Source organism: Schistocerca americana, chromosome 5, assembly GCF_021461395.2.
Source record: "Schistocerca americana isolate TAMUIC-IGC-003095 chromosome 5, iqSchAmer2.1, whole genome shotgun sequence".
In the NCBI taxonomy this organism is placed as follows: domain Eukaryota; kingdom Metazoa; phylum Arthropoda; class Insecta; order Orthoptera; family Acrididae; genus Schistocerca; species Schistocerca americana.
In genome coordinates this window covers 249560829-249580523 of record NC_060123.1, presented here as the reverse complement: position 1 = coordinate 249580523, position 19695 = coordinate 249560829, and the positions used below count along the sequence as shown (strand labels likewise).

Genomic DNA, 19695 nt, shown 5'->3' with positions numbered 1-19695 from the left:
ACTTTAGTTATTACAAACAATCGATGTTATTGGTGCTAATACGCCTCCGTAGCGTAGCGGTAGCGTTACCGCCTACCACTCTCGGCAGGGGAGACTGGGTATTGTGTGTTTTATATGCATTTATATATTTATACATATTTGTCGTTGTTCATTGTTCCTTAGATGTATGTCATAGTCTGTAAGCTAAAACTACAAACAACTCTCAAGAGATGCCACCTTATTGCATCAGATCAGTTGTCTCCCTAATGATAGCAATTTGAAATGACAGTTTTAATGAACACAAAATGTCAAAACAGAACAAAAACTGAAAGAAAAATTCTGTGTCCCTACGCCATAGACACCTAAAGGATTAGAACTAAAATACTATCACAGTACCTTTATAAATCAATTTGCAAGCGAACAAAATGTAACAAAATAATTATTTGAATGCCAAATTCGTGTATCAGAAAGCAACCACAGTGAAAACAAAAGAAAAAGACTCTCGAACTATACGGAAAATGTACACAAGAAACTTAAAGATATTTTCATCTGTACAAATGTATTGTTGATTTGTAAATAAAAATTTGTAAAAAAAAAGGACTTGAAATACGGCGGCCGGCCAACAATGCCATATGATCATTTCCATTTCACAATAGTTTCTCCGATAAGTATGAATACCATTTGTATATTTCGATGTTAGTGGGCTTGAGATATCAGCGAACAGGTGAGTAATAGTACGATTATTTATCAATGGTCTTTGAGTCACTCGTCTTCAGAGCTGGTTTCGTGTTCCGCTAGCATTTGTCGCCTGTGTAATTACTCTTCTGACATTAACGGCGGCAAATTTAATTCACAGTAACATTTCCTACATTAAAAAGCACAAAACCAATACGGGAGACGTATGTAAGGATATTTACAGCGCGTTTAAGTATATTTATAGCTCACTTTCTTCTGCGCTGTACATGTGAACAAATAGATTACATTCGGTTCAGTTCCTAGTTAAATCAAATTTTACTGGTTATAAGCTGTGCAATGCTGCTTCTAATAAAGAAGGAACACTGCAGATGAATAGTTTCACAAACTAACTCGAAAATGTTACCCACTGAGATAATATAAATCATTTCCGCTGACAGTTATAACAAACCAATGCTATCTCATTATTCTAAATCGTTCGATACTTCTTATGGTCGAATTCTCGCGTTCTTCTGTTTTTGTTCATTTCTTTGGCCTGGTTTGTTATTTCACTACCCATTTTTCAAATTATGAAAATATATGCCTGATTTACACAAAAATAGATGAATTCCGAAAAAGGTATCACCCTCATATTTATCGCGATCAGTTCAAATAAAAGTAAACAGAATAATATTGTACAAGCTAAAAATATTTTTAATGCAACGAACATTTACATGAAATCAGAATTTCATCGATTTCGTTAACAACACAAAGAATATTTATTTTACTGAAAATAGTCAAATACGTATCTGTAACTTGTGGGCTCTTCGGAGTTGTCATTCGCGCCGTTACTGCAGGTAGTTAGTTGGAACTTTTTGGTCTTGAAGAGAAAAGGTCGGATATATTGCTTCGAAATTTTTAATTGGTTGCCATAAAACCATGAGATCAAAGGTCAGTTTGTATGGAGTTGTATTTAAAAATGCTGGCAAATATTTCTGGTGCCGAAACAAAGAGCTGGTAGCAAATCAGCAGCATTAAAACGACATTAGTGTTTTCAGCATTTCCAGACGTGATCCGCATCATCTAATTTTAGATATTGAAGAAATTGAGTCTGTTCTTGGACGACTGCAGCTAGTCAAAAAGCTACGTAGTAACAAATAACATTCACACTTTATTTTTATTATTATTATTATTATTATTATTATTATTAATGTCGCAAAAATAGGTATGATTCACTGAAACGTTCATTGTGATTTTATTCGTGTATTGGTTGGTCGTCCATTGTGTGTGCATTTTATACATTGCACTTATAGGATGGTTACTGAAAATATGCAGCATGACAGAAACAGTTTATGAACCTACATGAATGTGGTAGCCATATTAGTTACCCATTTTTAGTTGGTTTTGTGGTTGGAGGGATCACACTGACGTTCGTGAATATTTCTTTTGGATGTATAAGAACGACTGCATGAAGGTGGCATAATTCCATGTGGGCTGAAGTTTGGACTGATCGTGAAATGAACTGCTGGAAAGAGGTTACATAGGAAACACACAGAAGATTCAGAAATTGGAGAAGACTCTGATGCAGATAATGTAGCTACTGCTTTTACTGTAACTGATAGTAGTTTGAGTAACAAGTGGAACAGTGGGTGAAACATATCTGTACGATGCAGTAAGTGGGGTAGACTGTTATCTTGTGTTTGAAGAATCTGATTGTGGATTTATTTGCATGGTCCAAAGTTAGTTGTGAGTCCCAGTCCTTTGGGGAACGTCTTCCTCCTGAGGGCATATGTTAAAGTCAAAATTGATAATTTCGTGCAGACTTTCTTAAAACATTTTCACCACAGATTTTGTGCTCTTGGTTCATTGGTATCAAATTTTACACCCCATAACTCAAGGTGGACTTAGAAATATATAATAATTGAGCAGTTTCATTGATTACTATTCCCAAAGAGCGCACACAAACATGTACTTCATTGGGCTGTTGGATAGGCCATTTTGTCACTTAGAGGTTAAAGATGAACCCATCGCAAAATGTTGACTCCAGGACTGGGTGGTAGGTTGGAGGGTCCTGTCCTGAAACTACGCAGCCCTTGAAAAACTCAGCAGGATGAGAGGCATACATAAATGATACTGGCCCGAACCGTGACTGACCCCTTCCTGCTGAAACCACTGGGTTGCATACTTGGGACGCGCTTAGGTAGGGAGCTGTTTGCGCACTCTTCTATGACGACCATCGAACCTCAGGCCAATCCTGCACTCTCCAGTGGAGAGAAACCGACGCCTTGATCCACGTTCCATTCAAGGTATTTCCCTTGTACACCTCCTTTGCGCACCACATCTCTGGGTATTAGTACAATTTATCGTAATGGATGTGTAGAGCCCAAATTGACTCTGTGGAGACGTCTGCGTACTGTCTGGGACGACGTCGCCTTCCCAGTGGCCTCAAAAAAGCATCGCGCAATTCTGTAGATTCTCCCCCAGTTACAAAAGTCTCATAATTTGTCGTCAGCTGAAGACGATCGCGGCAACCACTACTACGCAGATCTTCCACGTTTTGTATGTAATGTAAGCAGCTCAACGTTCGAATCACCTAAGTGTTGTGTACGCCAGTTCGGCGTGGAATTTCCGATGCTGACAACCCTCCTTGCCGAAAAGTGACAATTCGCTTACGGTGTAACCTCGAAATGACCCTCCGTGTCAAGCTGACAGTCAACAGCGTACACAAGCTTCACGGGCTCTTTAAAGACTGGACACAGCGCGCTTTGCTGTACTGCACTGAAAAATCAGATTTAATTTCAGATACATTACAGAGGTACTAAAAGAATATCGAAAAAGGTGGTTCCTACCAAAGTTGAGACTGCCACATAAGTCGTTTTGCGCGACACGATAGCACTTTGTGGAAGATGTTTTTTATTACAAAGCTATGTTTTGTGGACGAATGTTTTTATTTCAATAAACCTTTGTGTACTAAAAATTGCTCATAATATTGCACTTACCTGCGCTCTTCCCCTTAAGGCCCAAGGATTGGACAAAAATATGGAAACACCAAAAACACGACATGCCTAAAAAGTTGTAGGAAAACCGTTGGAATTCAACTCCCAGTCGTGTCGGAAAGGATAAGTATAGATCCTTTGTGGTTTTCAAGGGAATCTTATACCACTCTTCCTGAAAAATATTGAGAAGTTCAGGTAATGATGATAGAGCTGGATAGGGATCACCGATCCTCCTCTCCAAAGTAGACGACAAAAGCTCAGAAACATTGAGGTCTTCTGATGTGATGGCCTGGAGAGAAGCAACACTTCATCAAAGTGGCTCTGAGCACTATGGGACTTAACTTCTGAGGTCATCAGTCCCCCAGAACTTAGAACTACTTAAACCTAGCTATCTTAAGGACATCACACACATCCATGCCCGAGGCAGGATTCGAACCTACGACCGTAGTGGTCGTGCGGTTCCAGACTGTAGCGCCTAGAACCACTCGGCCACCCAGGCCGGCAACACTTCATCCTCGAGCTGGCAGAACCAGTCGTGGCCGATGCGAGCTGTGTGAATAGTGGCCCTGTCTTTCTGGAACACAGTATCACCATTGAAGAACATTATAACATGGGACTGATCTGATCAGCCAAACTGGTCACATAATGCTTGGCGGTAATGCGTCCTTGCAGAGTAACTATGGGGCTCAAGCAATATCGTGACACAGCTGCCCACTATTGGGACGTAAACTGGGACAGAAGTTGGAAATGATAGATAAACTCCAGTGGAAGACTCTGCAGGAGAGACGCTCAGTAGCTCGGTACGGGCTTTTGTTGAAGTTTCGAGAACATACCTTCACTGAGGAGTCAAGCAGTATATCGCTCCCTCCTACGTATATCTCGCGAAGAGACCATGAGGATAAAATCAGAGAGATTAAACCCCACACAGAGGCATACCGACAATCTTTCTTTCCACGAACAATACGAGACTGGAATAGAAGGGAGAACCGATAGCGGTACTCAAAGTACCCTCCGCCACACACCGTCAGGTGGCTTGCGGAGTATGGATGTAGATGTAGAATAGCGTGAAACAAGACTCATCCAATCAAATGAGTTTCTTTTATTGCTCTGTAGTCCAGATTTTATGCTTCGGCACCCCGTTTTTCTCTTATGGCCAATTGCATCACCGAAGTGCGGTTCTGCATATCCAGCTCGCCCTGGTATTTCCTGCCTATGGAGCTCCCTTAGAGTCGTCTTGGTTCAGACAGGTACCGCGAGTGCGACATTCATTTCTGTAGGGACTTCTGTTGCCGTCGTCTTCTTAGTTTTCGTCACACTCCTCTTCAATGACCTTCTGTCACGATCGCTCAATACAGACTTTCGTCCACGTTGTGACTTAGCGGATGCCGCTGTCCGCTTTCGCTGTATGCGGTATAAATCTTCGTGCGGTGATTCTTGAAACATCAAATGCTTCTCCTCCCTTGGTTACGGAAGTATCCATCATACGACAATCACGTTTCAAATTTACTTAGCTCCGGCGTAATGCGGCCGGAACTACACACAAGACTGTTCTGGCGACGACTGACACTTACGACGTATCGCGATCAGATACAACAGCGCAATCTGCAGACTTGACTAGCATCTGCATTTATTTCCAAGCACATGTTTGGGAAGTGTTTCCATATTTTTGTCCAATCCTTGTACTTCGATATTTCTCCCAAAGAGCCTCTCTTACGCAATCTCATTAGCAAATATAGATTAAAGTTGTTTATACGACGCTATAGTATGCTCTTTAAATATCACCTCCACAATCACGCCGTTTTTCCTGCCTACACAGATGCAGCGCGTTATCTTGGATATAGAGTCATCTAACGGATAAAATCAGAAAAGTAACGTCGATTATGATGTAGGGAAGCGGTAAGATCACTACTGTGCATGTCATATATTACAGATTTAGCAGAAGGTGTTCTACATCTATATTTAAATGACTAGTCTGCAATTCACAGTTTAGAGATTGGCAGAGGGACCATCGAACCACCTTCAGTCTATTTCTCTACTGTTCCACTCTCCCACATGCGAGGGCATCACGAACGCTTAAATCTTTCCGTGCGCGCTCTGATTTCTGTTACATTATTACTGTGATTATTTCTCGCTACGTAGGCGGGCATCAACAAATATTTACGCACTCGGAGGAGAAAGTTGCTGATTGAAATTTCTTGAAAGGATCTCGCCGCAGCGAAAAACACCTTTGTTTTAATGACTACCACCCCAAAACGGGTATCACATCCATGACACCCTCTCCCTTGTTTAGTTGTAAAACAAAACGAGCTGCCTTACATTCGACTTTTTCGATGTCCTCCATCAGTCCTAACCGGTAAGGCTCACATATCACGCAGTACTACTTCAGCAGACGACAGACAAGTGTAGTGTTGGCAACATTTTTAGTAGAGCTCTTACATTTTCTACGTATTCTGACAATAAAACGCAGTCTTTTGTTCTTCTCCTCCGCCACATTATCTATATGATCGTTCCAGTTTAAACTGTTTCTAATTTTACGCCCTAATTATTTAGCTGGATTGACAGCTTTTAGATTTGGGTGATTTATCATGCAACAGGATGACCTCATGCTTTCTATTATTCAATGGCCAATTTTTCGCACCATACAGACATCTCGTCTAAATCATTTTGCAGTTTGTTTTCATCATCTGATGAATCTACTAGACCGTAGACGACAGCATCATCTGCAGACAATCTAAATCGTTTATATAGATTAGGAAGAGCTAAGGGCCTATAACACTTTCTTGGCGGAACACAGGATATCACTTCAGTTTTTCTTGATGATCTTCCGTCAATTGGTGTGAACTGTCACCTTTCTGATAGGAAACCACTAGACGGTCGCACAACTGAGATGATACGCTATAGGCACGCAAATTCATTAGAAGCCATTAATGGTTAGTTCTAGCCACAAGTTTTCGAACGTGACATGTTTATTGCTCGCTAAAAATTGTAATAATTTGTAATTAATGTATTACACAAGCACATAATTATTATTGTTGTTCATTGCATTATTACTTTCTCACTTCATGTGTTTTTCGTCTTCGCGAATTGTTTGCCAACCTCCTCTTATGCCTTGGCGACTTATGTGCCACTGCTAATTTGAGACGTTGTGTGTTGTCTGTCCTCTGCACGTATTCGTACCATATGTTAAGGTACTCAGTTTTCTTTGTAGGTACTCTTCCTAATATCTCTCCTTTGCGTGTAATGTGGAATTCCTATTGGGCTCTTAACGTTGATGCCTTTGCTTTTAATTTCACCAAAGGTTTTTAGTTTTTTATATGCTTCCCATAATCATTTCTTTTTCTAGTTCTTCGCAATCTTCCTGTGTCCGTTTCGCCTTGGCTTTCCTGCACTTCCTATTTATTTCGTTCCTAAGTAACTTCACTGCTGTAGTCCTGTCTTTTTCTTAACATTTTTGTACGTGCTTATTTCACCAATCAATTGAAGAATTCCTTCTATTACCAGTGGTTTCTACGGAGTTACCTTCGATGTATTTCTTTTTGTCTGTCCAACTTACGTGATTGTCCTTTTTACAGAAGTCCATTTCTCTTCAACTGAATTGCCTATTTTGGTATTTATTATCACAGTATCTAAAACATTAGAGAACTTCAAATGCGCATCATCATTCCACAGCACTTCAGTATCCCTCTTCTTCCCACATTGATTCTACCGAACGGTTCTATTCTTCATCATTAATACACCGTAATCTGAGTCTACATTGGCTCCTGGGTACGTCATACAGATCAATACATGATTTTGTACTCTGCCTCCCCATGATGTAATCCAGTAGGAATCTTCCCTTATTTATGAAATCATTTCCAATTATATCTCCACCTGCTGCGGAAACTGAACAATCTTTTCGCTGTTACTACCCGAAATCTACTGCAAAACTCAAATTATTCTTTTCTCTCACTCGTACTATTGAGCCCATATTTTTCCCTAACTCTTTCTTCCATTCCTTCCCCTACTATGGTGTTCCAGTCGCTCATGATTATTAGATATTCATCTCTCTTTACATAGGGAATTTATTATTTCAGTATTCTAATATACGTTCTCCATCTCCTCATCTTCTACTTGTCACGTCGGCAGACAGTAAGTCACTGTCTACCCTACCTTCTTAATGATGACGAATTCTACTCTCATTATACCATTTTCTGTTTCTGATGATATTAACCCTTTATTCATATCACCAGATATCCTTATCTTCTATTCATTTCACTTCAATTACCCCATTGTATGTAAATTGAGCCTTTGCATTTTCCTTTGCAAATTTTCTAGCTTCCGTACGGCATTCAAAATTCTGCCATTCCACACCCCAACTCATAGAATTGGCATTCCTCTCCCAGAGATCTGATTGGGGGACTAATACAGAGTGTTCCGCCAATGGGGAGATCGTCAGACATTTTCAGTTAAAGGCCTCTTGTCCTGTAGATACACATTATATGAACTTAATCAAGCGCTTTCCATTGCCTTAGATAATTGCTGACCTTTCCGCCTTTTAATGACAGTTTCATACCCCGAGGGCAAGAAAGCGGCGTGGAAATCTGTCCTCCTCTCCACTCTCTTTGGCAAGGCCGTTGGCAGAGCAAAGGTGGTCCCTTGTACCGAAAGTCTTCGACCGCATTTCTAATGATTTTTATTCCAAATTGAAGCAGTAGCTGGCATTCCACCTGGGACGCAGATTACTGCTCAAAACGGTTCCCCTAATCCATGGTGACCCTGCCTAAATACGAAGGCTACCAGGAAAGCAAGGTCCAATCGACTGAAGAATGGGAACCACAGTGAAAATGCGATGAAGCATTGCATTGGTGTTTTGCTCAGCGTCTCTAGTACGCCAGACGATCGCGTCACGTCGCTCTTTTCAGTTCTGAGTGCACAGTGAGCATGTAAAGGTGCTTAGAAAATAGTCTCCAGCCAAGTGTGAGTGCCTGAAAGGGATTTCGCCTGATTTAATGAAGCTCACACAACGTAATTGTCATGCATTTCCTTCTTCAATTCTCGTCCGCATATTCCACGGCCAATGAGGACGCCCCTGCGGCGTTTTCGATGGGAAGTGTTTGATCGTCTACCACACAGCCAGAACTTGGCTCCCTCTGATTTTCACATCTGTTCACATGAACCGCTGGCCATGAGGACAACGTTTTGGCGCAGACAACAAGTTGCAAAACTGCGTAGACAGTTGACGGAAAGCCTGCTATGACGAGGGTATTCGAAAGTTGGTACAAAGCTACGAAAAAATGTCTCGGTCGGAGCGGCGACTGTGTAGAGAAGTAGCTGGAAAGTGTAGCTAACTGTTGCAAATAAATCATTTTTGAAACTTCCTGGCAGATTAAAACTGTGTGCCGGGCCGAGACTCGAACTCGGGACCTTTGCATTTCTCGTCTCCTACCTGTGAGGACGGGGCGTGAGTCGTGCTTGGGCAGCTCAGATGGTAGAGCACTTGCCCGCGAAAGACAAAGGTCACGAGTTCGAGTCTCGGTCCAGCACACAGTTTTAATCTGCCAGGAAGTTACATATCAGCGCACATTCCGCTGCAGAGTGAAAATCTCATTTTGGAAACATCCCCTAGGATGTGGCTAAGCCATGTCTCCGCAGTATCCTTTCATTCAGGAGTGCTAGTTCTGCAAGGTTCGCAGGAGAGCTTCTGTGAAGTTTGGAAGGTAGGAGACGAGGTACTGGCGGAAGTAAAGCTGTGAGGACGGGATGTGAGTCGTGCTTCGGTAGCTCAGTTGGTAGAGCACTTGCCCGCAAAAGGCAAAGGTCTCGAATTCGAGTCTCGGTCCGGCACACAGTTTTAATCTGTCAGGAAGTTTCATATCAGCGCACACTCCGCTGCAGAGTGCAAAACTCATTCTGTAAATCATTTTTGATTTTCACTGTGCTTTCCGTTTCGTGACGATCGGACCTTACTTTCCCAATAGCCCTCGTGTACCGCACAATAAACAGTTCTCCCTGTCATGTTCTTTACAAAATATGAAAATAAGATGTTTATCAGAACGAGAGGATGAAAAATATATTCAGATGGTAATCGACCGTGAAGTATTACTGTGTATCTGTTTATCTGGATTACGCGGAACAGAACTTTAGAAGGTGCAGCAGAGTCAGCACGTAAATGTTTTTAGTTGCGAGAACTTTCTTATTTTGCTGTAGCATGACTGTTTCGAAACAACGAACCATTGTGGTCACTGGATGCCTGATTTCACGCTGCCCCGGAGTAAACCCATCTGCAAGTTTTCCTATTACGTGGCTGAAATATTACATTAAAATTTCTTCCGCTGTACTTGAACCAGTGATCTTTGTTCCCTGCCATAATTTAGCGCAACACTTTGCCTCTGGCAAAACGTGTGGGTGTTTAACAGAACCTGTTTACCTGCTTTCATCGTCAGATTTTAGCGGTGTCCACGTCTTCCTTTCGTTCCCCTGTTTGCAGTAATAATTGCACACAGTCCTTTACAGAACAACGGACGAACCAACACGCGTACTCCCAAACATGCTATTGTGATACTCTCATACAGTTTCTTATGGTTACGTGCACTACAGAATACACAAGAAAATGAATGTAGAACAAACTATTTCGGATTGCCTTAACTAGCTGAGAGGTAGTGGTTAGTTGAACATTTTGTACTTCCCAATCGGACTGTATTCTAGGGTAACTCCATACATTTCCAACGAATATTCGTAAACCAGGAAAGGGTAATCAGGATGACTATGCGTTCGCTAATGAAGCTTAGGCTGCGCCTTAGGAATTCTTCTTCTGACATCTCCGTACACACACTCCCCTGCGGATCACTTACGTCACAGCAGCAATCAATCTGAAGGAACTGCCAATTTTTAGCGAAAAAAAACCAGACTCAAATACGGCTTGAGCTCACTTCTTTAACCACTGCAAAGAATGTTGCGCATTTTTCTATAGCTTCCATTTTAAGTCTGCTTCTAACAGAAATGAAAAATGTTACTTACAAACATTGACATTGATACATAAATTAAAAAGCATCAACGCGCGTTCTGAAACTTTCGCTGTAATGTAGTATTCATATTTATGCAGGAGCCTGCTGACGAAAGTCTCTAAAGTTTTACATTTTTTTTTTATCTCAATATTGTTCGTAAGTCGGTATGCTATGCATCAGACCACGTCTGAATAAGCTATGGCTCGTACAATATTCTGCTCCTTTAACAAACTGAAAAAGACTAGTACCTTTTTTGGGAAGTAGGACATTAATAATACATGTAGACAGTTCAAGGATCAAGACCTGTTACTGACTGTATAGTACTGATGGGAAACCGCCGTAGCCCCACAGTGAAGAGTACTCATATTTTAAGAGGAAGTTAATAGACAAATTGATCATTATGTAGTGAGACTGAAGATATGGCACTGACTCGCTGGTGCTAAAACACGCACTCCAAACATCTAGCTGTTTTACCAAGTAACCGTGAACCAGAAGATATTTTTAAAAAAGGTACAGACTGCGTTTGTTACTGAAGGAGAGAACACACCTGTTGTATAAGAGCAGGTGTACACAACATCTCGATGAAAAAACTAAGGGAGAGACAGACTTAAATACAGTGGAATAACTTTAAACAATTTGTATTTAAAGCAGCTTCAAAAGTTCTGGGAACAATAAAGCCAAAAAAAGACAGGTTTAAGAATATGGAATGAGAACATCGTGTTAGGACATGGTTTATTTAGTTCATTTAAAATAGCAAATAGAAGAATCTAAATTTCGATATCAAGAAAAGCAAAGAATAGTAAAAACAGTCGTTAGTAGTGCACTGGGAGAGGACTGAAACATACTCATTAATAATATGGAGATTGATGTGGTTGGGCATAAAATTATGAAAGGACACAATAAAAGTGTGACGAGCATATACTAATAAATTTTATTGAAGAAAAAACTTGGAAAATAACACTAACGCATGGTGTAATAACGATGTAGATGCCAAGAGATGGAACAGTTCATTATTGAACTTGAGGGAGCATACCCTTTGGCAATGTCAGAGATGAAACACCTTCAGGAAGTCTATGAACAGGAAGCAAGTGGGTATGAAAATATTAGTGCAAAATTGGTAAAGTATGCTGAATCACAAATGAAACAGTTTGTTTAATATTTGTCGGTGTCAAGGAAGAATCCCACAAATACGAAAAGTAGCCAGAGTCGATCCATTAAAAAAAATTGAAACAATAGTCATTTAAAGAAGCATAAGTGTACTAAACACTGAGTAAAAATTATACCTAAGAATGTTAAACAACAGTACGAAGGTTTTGAGGGAAATAAAACTTAGTGAAGTGTATCAAGCTTTTAGGAGAAGACATTCATGAATTAGTAATGTTTTTCTGTTAAACTAATTGGAAAGTGCATAAAATTCAGTATAGCTACTCGTATGGTATTTCTAGATTTCAAAAAAGGCTTTAACTTGACTGAAGAGGAAACTCCTATGGAAGTAGTGTAGGAGTAATTGACTTCTGAAAACGAAGTGGTGAGCAGTTACGAATCAAGTCATCCTACAGGAAAGCAGGCTCTGTCCAAAGCTTTTTAACACATATCTAGACGAGGTCATATGAAGTTGGAAAGAAGATGTTTAAACCCAAGGGAGCAGAGACTGACATTAGGATATCATGGTTGATTCTTTTTGTTAGTAACCTTTTAGTTGTATATTACACAGCAGACAGGCTGCCTTTCGCTGTTCATAAACCGAATCAGATCTGCCATGGGTAAAATTATGAATGGCATTGACAGAAAAATACCCTGGTAGATCAGAAACAACTGCCGATGATACGCCAGCTATTTTAGTTATTACGACTGGGTGGCAGTTACAACTATGACAGAAAGGGGAACAATTAGACGCATTCTGACAGGAAAAACAAGAATAGAAACACGACTCAAATTTTACGAAGTTATGGAAGTAGCAGAATTGATGCATGGAAACAAAAAATGGTAGTGGCCAAAAACGACAAAAGCCATATACAGGCAGCATAGATGAAATTTTTTAGACTTATACGACTCAGACACCGGATAAGATACGAAACAGTGTACTTATAAAGGGATTAAATTTTTAAGTGTCATATAAATAGGATGGAAAATATCAGAATACCGGCCACAAGTCAGTGGGTAGAAAGAAGTACTGGAAGAGGTAGAAAGTGTTGGGAAAGGGATCGAGTCATGTTGCTTAAAATTCCTTGGAAGATGAGAAGGAGAAAGAAAGAACACACGCTTTGCTGTTATCGACTTGGGGGCTGTTTAGCTCTGGAAGTCACCTTTCGTCACGGTATTCACGTTTCGCTCCGCTGCAAATACATGTATTAAACTGAGCCATGTATTTTGATGTCACAAGGAACACGGACCGAACTCATAGACTGGTGTACCTCGTCAAAAAGTCAGCAGTAAATCAGCATGGGGAATTTGGCGCTAGTTGTTAACAGGTGTCACACATAGCTAATGCCTTTTCAGTAGTAACAAAACTTGACTTCATAGGTTTTCCTTGTAAAATACATCTATTTTAACGGCGAAGTCCAGTAGAATTTAGTCGTATGCTGCTGCAAACGTCGGCTTAGAAAAAGCGGAATTCTGTCAGTTAAATTTCGCCGCCAGCAAAACCTGTCTAACCAGAGAGTTGGTAGTGGTATTTCTATCTAGCAATCGTGGTTTGATCTGTGACAACATAGGCACATTAATGTCACACATCCCAGTTTACACAAGGAGGGATGAGCAGTTACAGGAAACACAGCGGTAGACACCGCTGAGGGTTTTCCCCGCCTATTAGTCACCAGCAGTTGCTCCGACCACAGACTAGCTTTCGTAATGCAACCGCTGTAAACACCTTGTAGTCCGATTTTCCTCGTGTTACTAACTTGTAACAAAAAATAGTATCTATAAAGCAAGAACTTCCGTGAAAAGAGGGATTCTACACAGGACGTGTGCAAAATGCCATGCGTTAGAGAAGCGTGTGATGGCAGGGAAGAGAGTGCGAACGTTAGAGTAGGGCGCGGGGTGGACTTACCACTCTTTCTCAATTGGAGGCGCAGGGAGGCAGCTCACTCTATTGACAGTCGCATCCCGACTGAATCACACAGACGCACGCACGCACGCACACAGACGCAGATGCGCGCGCGGACTCGCACGCACCCTCCCCCGCCCGCTACGTCACTTCCTGCTGTCTGTCACTCGACACTTGTTGCTCTCCGTCGCGTCTGCGCTCGTTTCTTCCGCCTCGCCTCGAGAGATCTCGCTTCCCCGCCCTGCTACACGAGTCGTCTTTATTTCGCGAGTCGCGCCGTGCACTTGGATTCCTGCAGTGAGTAGGGAAACAGCCGTGCCGATCTGCAACCGGCAACTGTCCTTCCTGCAGCCAACCTACCGCCACTGGCCTGCGCACGCCGGCTACGCTTGTCTGACGGCCTCGCCCCGCCTGGGATGGACCTCCGTTACTGGCGCGCTCTGTGAGCAGGACGGCCAACTAACCGGTTTGCGCGCATCGATTAGTTGGCAGACGGGGCACGTGGCGGCGCGCTACGTTTAACTTTGGACACTTCGTTTGCTGTCAGTTTTATTGCTAAGAGGATGTTTCTTATTATTTCAACTAAGAGAATTTGTACCAGCATTGAGAGACCAATAACCCATTAGTAATAAACAAAACACATCATTAGTGACTAGCTGTCATCACTTGGCTGTTTGACAAGCTGTTACCTACTTGCTTCGTACCGCAGGTGTACCACAAGGCTCCATCCTCTCACCTCTTATAAACATTCTATACAGCAGTAACACGCAGCGTAGCAGTAATTACCACCCTGAGGAGTAAAATGACGTTTTCTGGGGAATGAGCGACTCGAAAATGTTTATAAAAATTACCTACATCAATATTTCTTCAGCAGACTATATTTATTAGTTTGTTACAAAAAGGTACGGCCAAACTTTCAGGAAACATTCCTCACACACAAAGAAAGAAAATATGTTATGTGGACATGTGTCTGGAAACGCTTACTTTCCATGTTAGAGCTCATTTTATTAATTCTCTTCAGCCGGCCGAAGTGGCCATGCGGTTCTAGGCGCTGCAGTCTGGAACCGCGAGACCGCTACGGTCGCAGGTTCGAATCCTGCCTCGGGCATGGATGTGTGTGATGTCCTTAGGTTAGTTAGGTTTAACTAGTTCTAAGGTCTAGGGGACTAATAACCTCAGAAGTTGAGTCCCATAGTGCTCAGAGCCATTTGAACCAACTTCTCTTCAAATCACATTAATCATGGAATGGAAACACACAGCAACAGAACGTACCAGCGTGACTTCCAACACTTCGTTACAGGAAATGTTCAAAATGTCCTCCGTTAGCGAGGATACATGCATCCACCCTCCGTCGCATGGAATCCCTGGTGCGCTGATGCAGCCCTGGAGAATGGCGTATTGTATCACAGCCGTCCACAATACAAGCACGAAGAGTCTCTACATTTGGTACCGGGGTTGCGTAGACAAGAGCTTTCAAATGCCCCCATAAATGAAAGTCAAGAGGGTTGAGGTCAGGAGGGCGTGGAGGCCATGGAATTGGTCCGCCTCTACCAATCCATCGGTCACCGAATCTGTTGTTGAGAAGCGTACGAACACTTCGACTGAAATGTGCAGGAGCTCCACCGTGTATGAACCACATGTTGTGTCGTACTTGTAAAGGCACATGTACTAGCAGCACAGGGACACTGCAGTCATACAAGCACTGGCCGAGCAAGGAGTGGAAAAAAATATATATACATATTGTTCAACATTTATGACACGTCTGTAGCATCTATCAACATAGGAAAAAACAAGTGTGAATTTCCCATTGGAAAAGGAGTAAAGCAGGGCGATCCTATATCCCCGAAGTTATTTATATCAGTTCTCGAGATGACTATGTCCAAAATTATTTGGAACAGCAGAGGAATAAGGATAAATGGTAAAAGGCTGACCAACCTGAGATTTTCTGACGAGATAGTGGTCCTAACTAACAGTAAGATAGAAACGCAGTCCTCTATAAAAGACTTAACAGATCGTTGTCAGGAAGTTGGACTTAAAATAAACCACTCCAAAACTAAGGTTATGCATAATAAGTGGGTAGCTGCAGGACAAGTAGCACTGAACAGCAATATCCTAAACAATGTTACGGAATACGTTTATCTGGGACAATTAATTGACACAAAAGGGGATTTGAAACCTGAAATTTTTCGTCGAATTAAAATGGGTTGGAGGGCTTACGGAAGGAATGCAACTGTTTTCGAATCTAACCTGACAGTCTACTTAAAGAAGACAGTTTTTGATCAGCGTGCACTACCGGTTTTAACGTACGGGTGTGAAACTTGAATTTTTCAAAAGGCAACTTAGAACTGCTCAGAGAGCTATGGAAAGGCCAATGTTAGGTCTCACTAAGAACATTTTACAATGAACAAACGGCACTGATTACGTATTTGTTTATATGTTCAGATGTGCTAACAAAACTAACGGGATTCCATTTAAAGAAAACGTAGGTTTGTGTTAAAAAACATACTTCCGTGCATTTTTTTATGGTTTGTATTAACCAGTTACACTAGCCCCTCTCCTCACGTTCTGTCTGTGTCATCGATTCGTCAGTATTTGATGTGGTTTACGAAATATATCCAGCGGTAATGTTAGGTGACTCACCCTATATATATATATTTTTATTTGTATAGATACCAATGTGCGAACAGTAATAGTTAATCAAGCCTGGAAAACTAAAACAGAATGAAGACACCATCGAAGATAGTAAACATGAATAACATGAAAATAAAGCACTTTGTACTTAGGCTTCCCAACGACTGCGCCCACTGATAAAGATTGTTCAATATATGCTCGTTTGCAGTTCGTTCTGACCTCATCTACCACTGCCTGGAACATTCCAGCTGCACGGCGGGCTGTGAAAGGCACTCCATAGGTAGTTTCCGAAGCATTGTCGATATCTGGTATGCCCGGAAATAGCATGATGTCTTTCTTGCAAATAGAGCCAGAAGTCAAGAAAAGTCTTGTGTCCGTCACGACAGAGGTAATGGACCCCATGTCCACGTATCCAGGTGACGGAGGTGGTTCGAGTCTTGGGGTAAAAATGACTCATCCGGAAAAAATAACGTGCGTGCAGATATGTGCTCCGGCCTAACTCGCAAGGGATAAGCCAGCATCTGCCGCACTAGGTGCCAAACCGGTTCCGCCTCTCCACAGCTGAGGCGGTGCTCGTCAGAATCTACTGTATTACAACTTACACAGTTGGGAGACTCTGCCATGTGGATATTGTAGAGACGTTCTTGCGTCACTAGCTTCCCATTAACGACTACGTACCATTGGGAAACAACATCGGAATCAAGCATGGCATCGTGTACAGTCTTCCACACCACGCGCCACCGTACGTCAGGATATTTTAGTTCGACCACATTTAGGGGGCGGCGTTGCAGCATGTCATGATATAGGCGTCGAGTTGTGGCCATTTGTGGTGTCGTGAGCGCTACACTGCAATAACTTTGTTCTAAATAGAAACGTTCTATATAAAAGAGGGGCGCTGGGATGTCCTGTAGTGGCACCGGCGCTCTTAGTGAAGCAGGTCGTAGCGCCGTCAGAAGCAGACTCGTTAGCCATCGGGGAGACAATGTTACCACACCTGTGAGAATTATTTCAGCACGCGCCACGGCCGACCCCCATTACTGCCGAGCGCCACCTGTCCACAGTCCCTGTCTGTTTCCGCCATACTCACCACTCTGAGATTCCTGCAGGAGGTCGGATGTATTTGCACATCTGCACTGAAGAAGAAGGAACCATTGCCCGTCTAGGCAAATCAGTTACGTAAATGCGTGGCGTCTGTCCTTTCAGACATGTCTGAAAGAGCAGACATCACTCGGAATTCGCAGCAGTCGTACATTAAATGCAAACTGAAGATGGAGGGGGAAGAAAAAAAGGAAAGGGAAGGGATTACTGATGGCACTTGTACTGGGACATGAAACGGAAACAGCGGACACCATGCATTCATTTAACTGATTTTCCTACCTCCTGCGGGAATCTGAGAAGCGAACATGGACGAAATAGACAGGGACTTTGAACAGGTGGCACTCGACAGGATTACGGGTCGGTAGTGAGGCGTGCCGAGATAGTCCGTACAGTTGCGATAAAGTGTCCCGGGTGGTGCAGTGATTAACGCACCTGCCTAGTAAGCAGGAGACCCCTGGTTCCAATCCTGGTCTGGTACATCTTTTCGATCGTTGCTGCTGATTCCACGATTCATGTCCTATTCCAGCTGACATCAGTAATCCCCTACCTTTCCTTTCCTTTCTTCCCCTCTCCACCTTCAATTTACATATAATGTATCACAGCTGCGGACTTCGCGTGGGGTATGGTCTTTCAGACATGTGCGTAAGAACAGACACCACGCATTCATATAATTATCTTTACCATCAGCCATTAATCGTCCACTGCTAGATAATGGCTTCTTCCAGTCTCTTCCATCTACTGCAGTCCATAGATTTGCATCTTTGCTACTCTGGCATGATTTCTAACATCTTTACAATTTATATTAGGCCTCACCTCGATCTTTTCTTGTTTTTAAAATCCAGCTAAGTTGTTCCTTGTTCATTCTACGATTGATTTGTCTGTTTAAGTTCCCTCTCCCCCTCCTCTCGCCACCTAAGTTCATTGAAATCATAATTACGTCTTTTACTCAATTCTGCTCTCTGTTAAACTATTTTTTTTGTTTTTCTACCTCTTCTGATAATGTCGACTATGCGTCTTGTAATGCCAATACATATTTTGGGATAATACCGTTTATTCGAATTTGTGGTAACAGGACGACTGAAAGATGTTATTCACATCAGTTCCGCAGTTAAGTATTAAAGTGAACTATGTGCCTAAACCAACTTGGGTATGGCATACGAATGTATGTTTAGTGTTTGTTCTTAAATAATAAGTGACACAATTTAAACACATACCTTACAGAGAGCAAGTTTATCGGCAAATTCAATATCACTCATCATGCTTAGCCACGTAAGTCAGTTTCAAATGTTCAAACGTGTGTGATATCTTATGGGACTTAACAGCTGAAGTCATCAGTCCCTAAGCTTACACACTACTGAACCTAAATTATCCTAAGGACAAATACACACACCTCCGCCGGGATCAGCCGCACAGGTAAGTCAGTTTCTTTCATATAGCTCACATTAACCGTATTTCAATCATTTAGATAGTTCCCTCAAAAGTATTTTCTACTGATATCCGACTTACATATACGGCCGCTTATCAAGAAATTAATTTGCCATGTGTTACTAATGGTTGTCATACACCCGTTACTCGACGCTCTTCAAACTGCTCGTAGCACACGATTCTTCACAACTAGCTTCACAAAATTGTTTCCCATTAACATTCAGTTAGTATCACGACTCATATATGTCCTCTTATCATTTTCACACTACTCAGTCTTCAAAATTAATATTTTGTTCGCGCTACAGTGCTGCAGGTTAACCATCACCCTTTACCATTTACAGCAAGCGATTAACGGCGACTTCTCGGAAGCGTGCGTAGTCTACGTGGGTTTCACCGATATAGAAATCCCACAGCCTTCTAGCAAATTGCCGACGCTGAAATCTCTGTAAACGAGCTGCTAATATCGATCTTTGGTATAGCTATCGAAACAGCACCCTTACAATCTCTCCATTGGTTCCTGAGCAGTTCCCAGTTTCTGAATGGTTTCCACTTTAATGATCCACATGACAAAGCCTTGTCACTACTTTTACGCACACTGAGTGTAGACTTCCCATTCGAGACAGTTCGGAAATTTACTTTTGAAGAACCTGTTAAGTGCACCAAAAGCAGTCCAGATCAAAGTTAGTCTTCTAATGACATAATTTTATTAACCCTATGACACAAGTAAATATATATACCAGACCTTAAATGCTATTTATTTCTTTATTTTCTGTAACCAAAGGATTTTATAGGTATCAGTATATTCAAAATAACTTCTCTGATAAGTATGAATACTATTTTTATGTTTCTACGTCTGTAGGCTTGA

General features: G+C 41.8%; 1 long non-coding RNA gene across 1 annotated transcript in view; it reads right to left on the bottom strand.

The window, feature by feature from the left end:
- The window catches only part of LOC124615840, a 415576-nt gene extending 401536 nt beyond the window's left edge, over window positions 1-14040 (bottom strand). Inside the window, exon 1 of the long non-coding RNA XR_006979812.1 lies at window positions 13680-14040. This is a non-coding gene — a long non-coding RNA (uncharacterized LOC124615840). The remainder of the gene's footprint in view (window positions 1-13679) is intronic.
- Between the last annotated feature and the right edge of the window lie 5655 nt (window positions 14041-19695).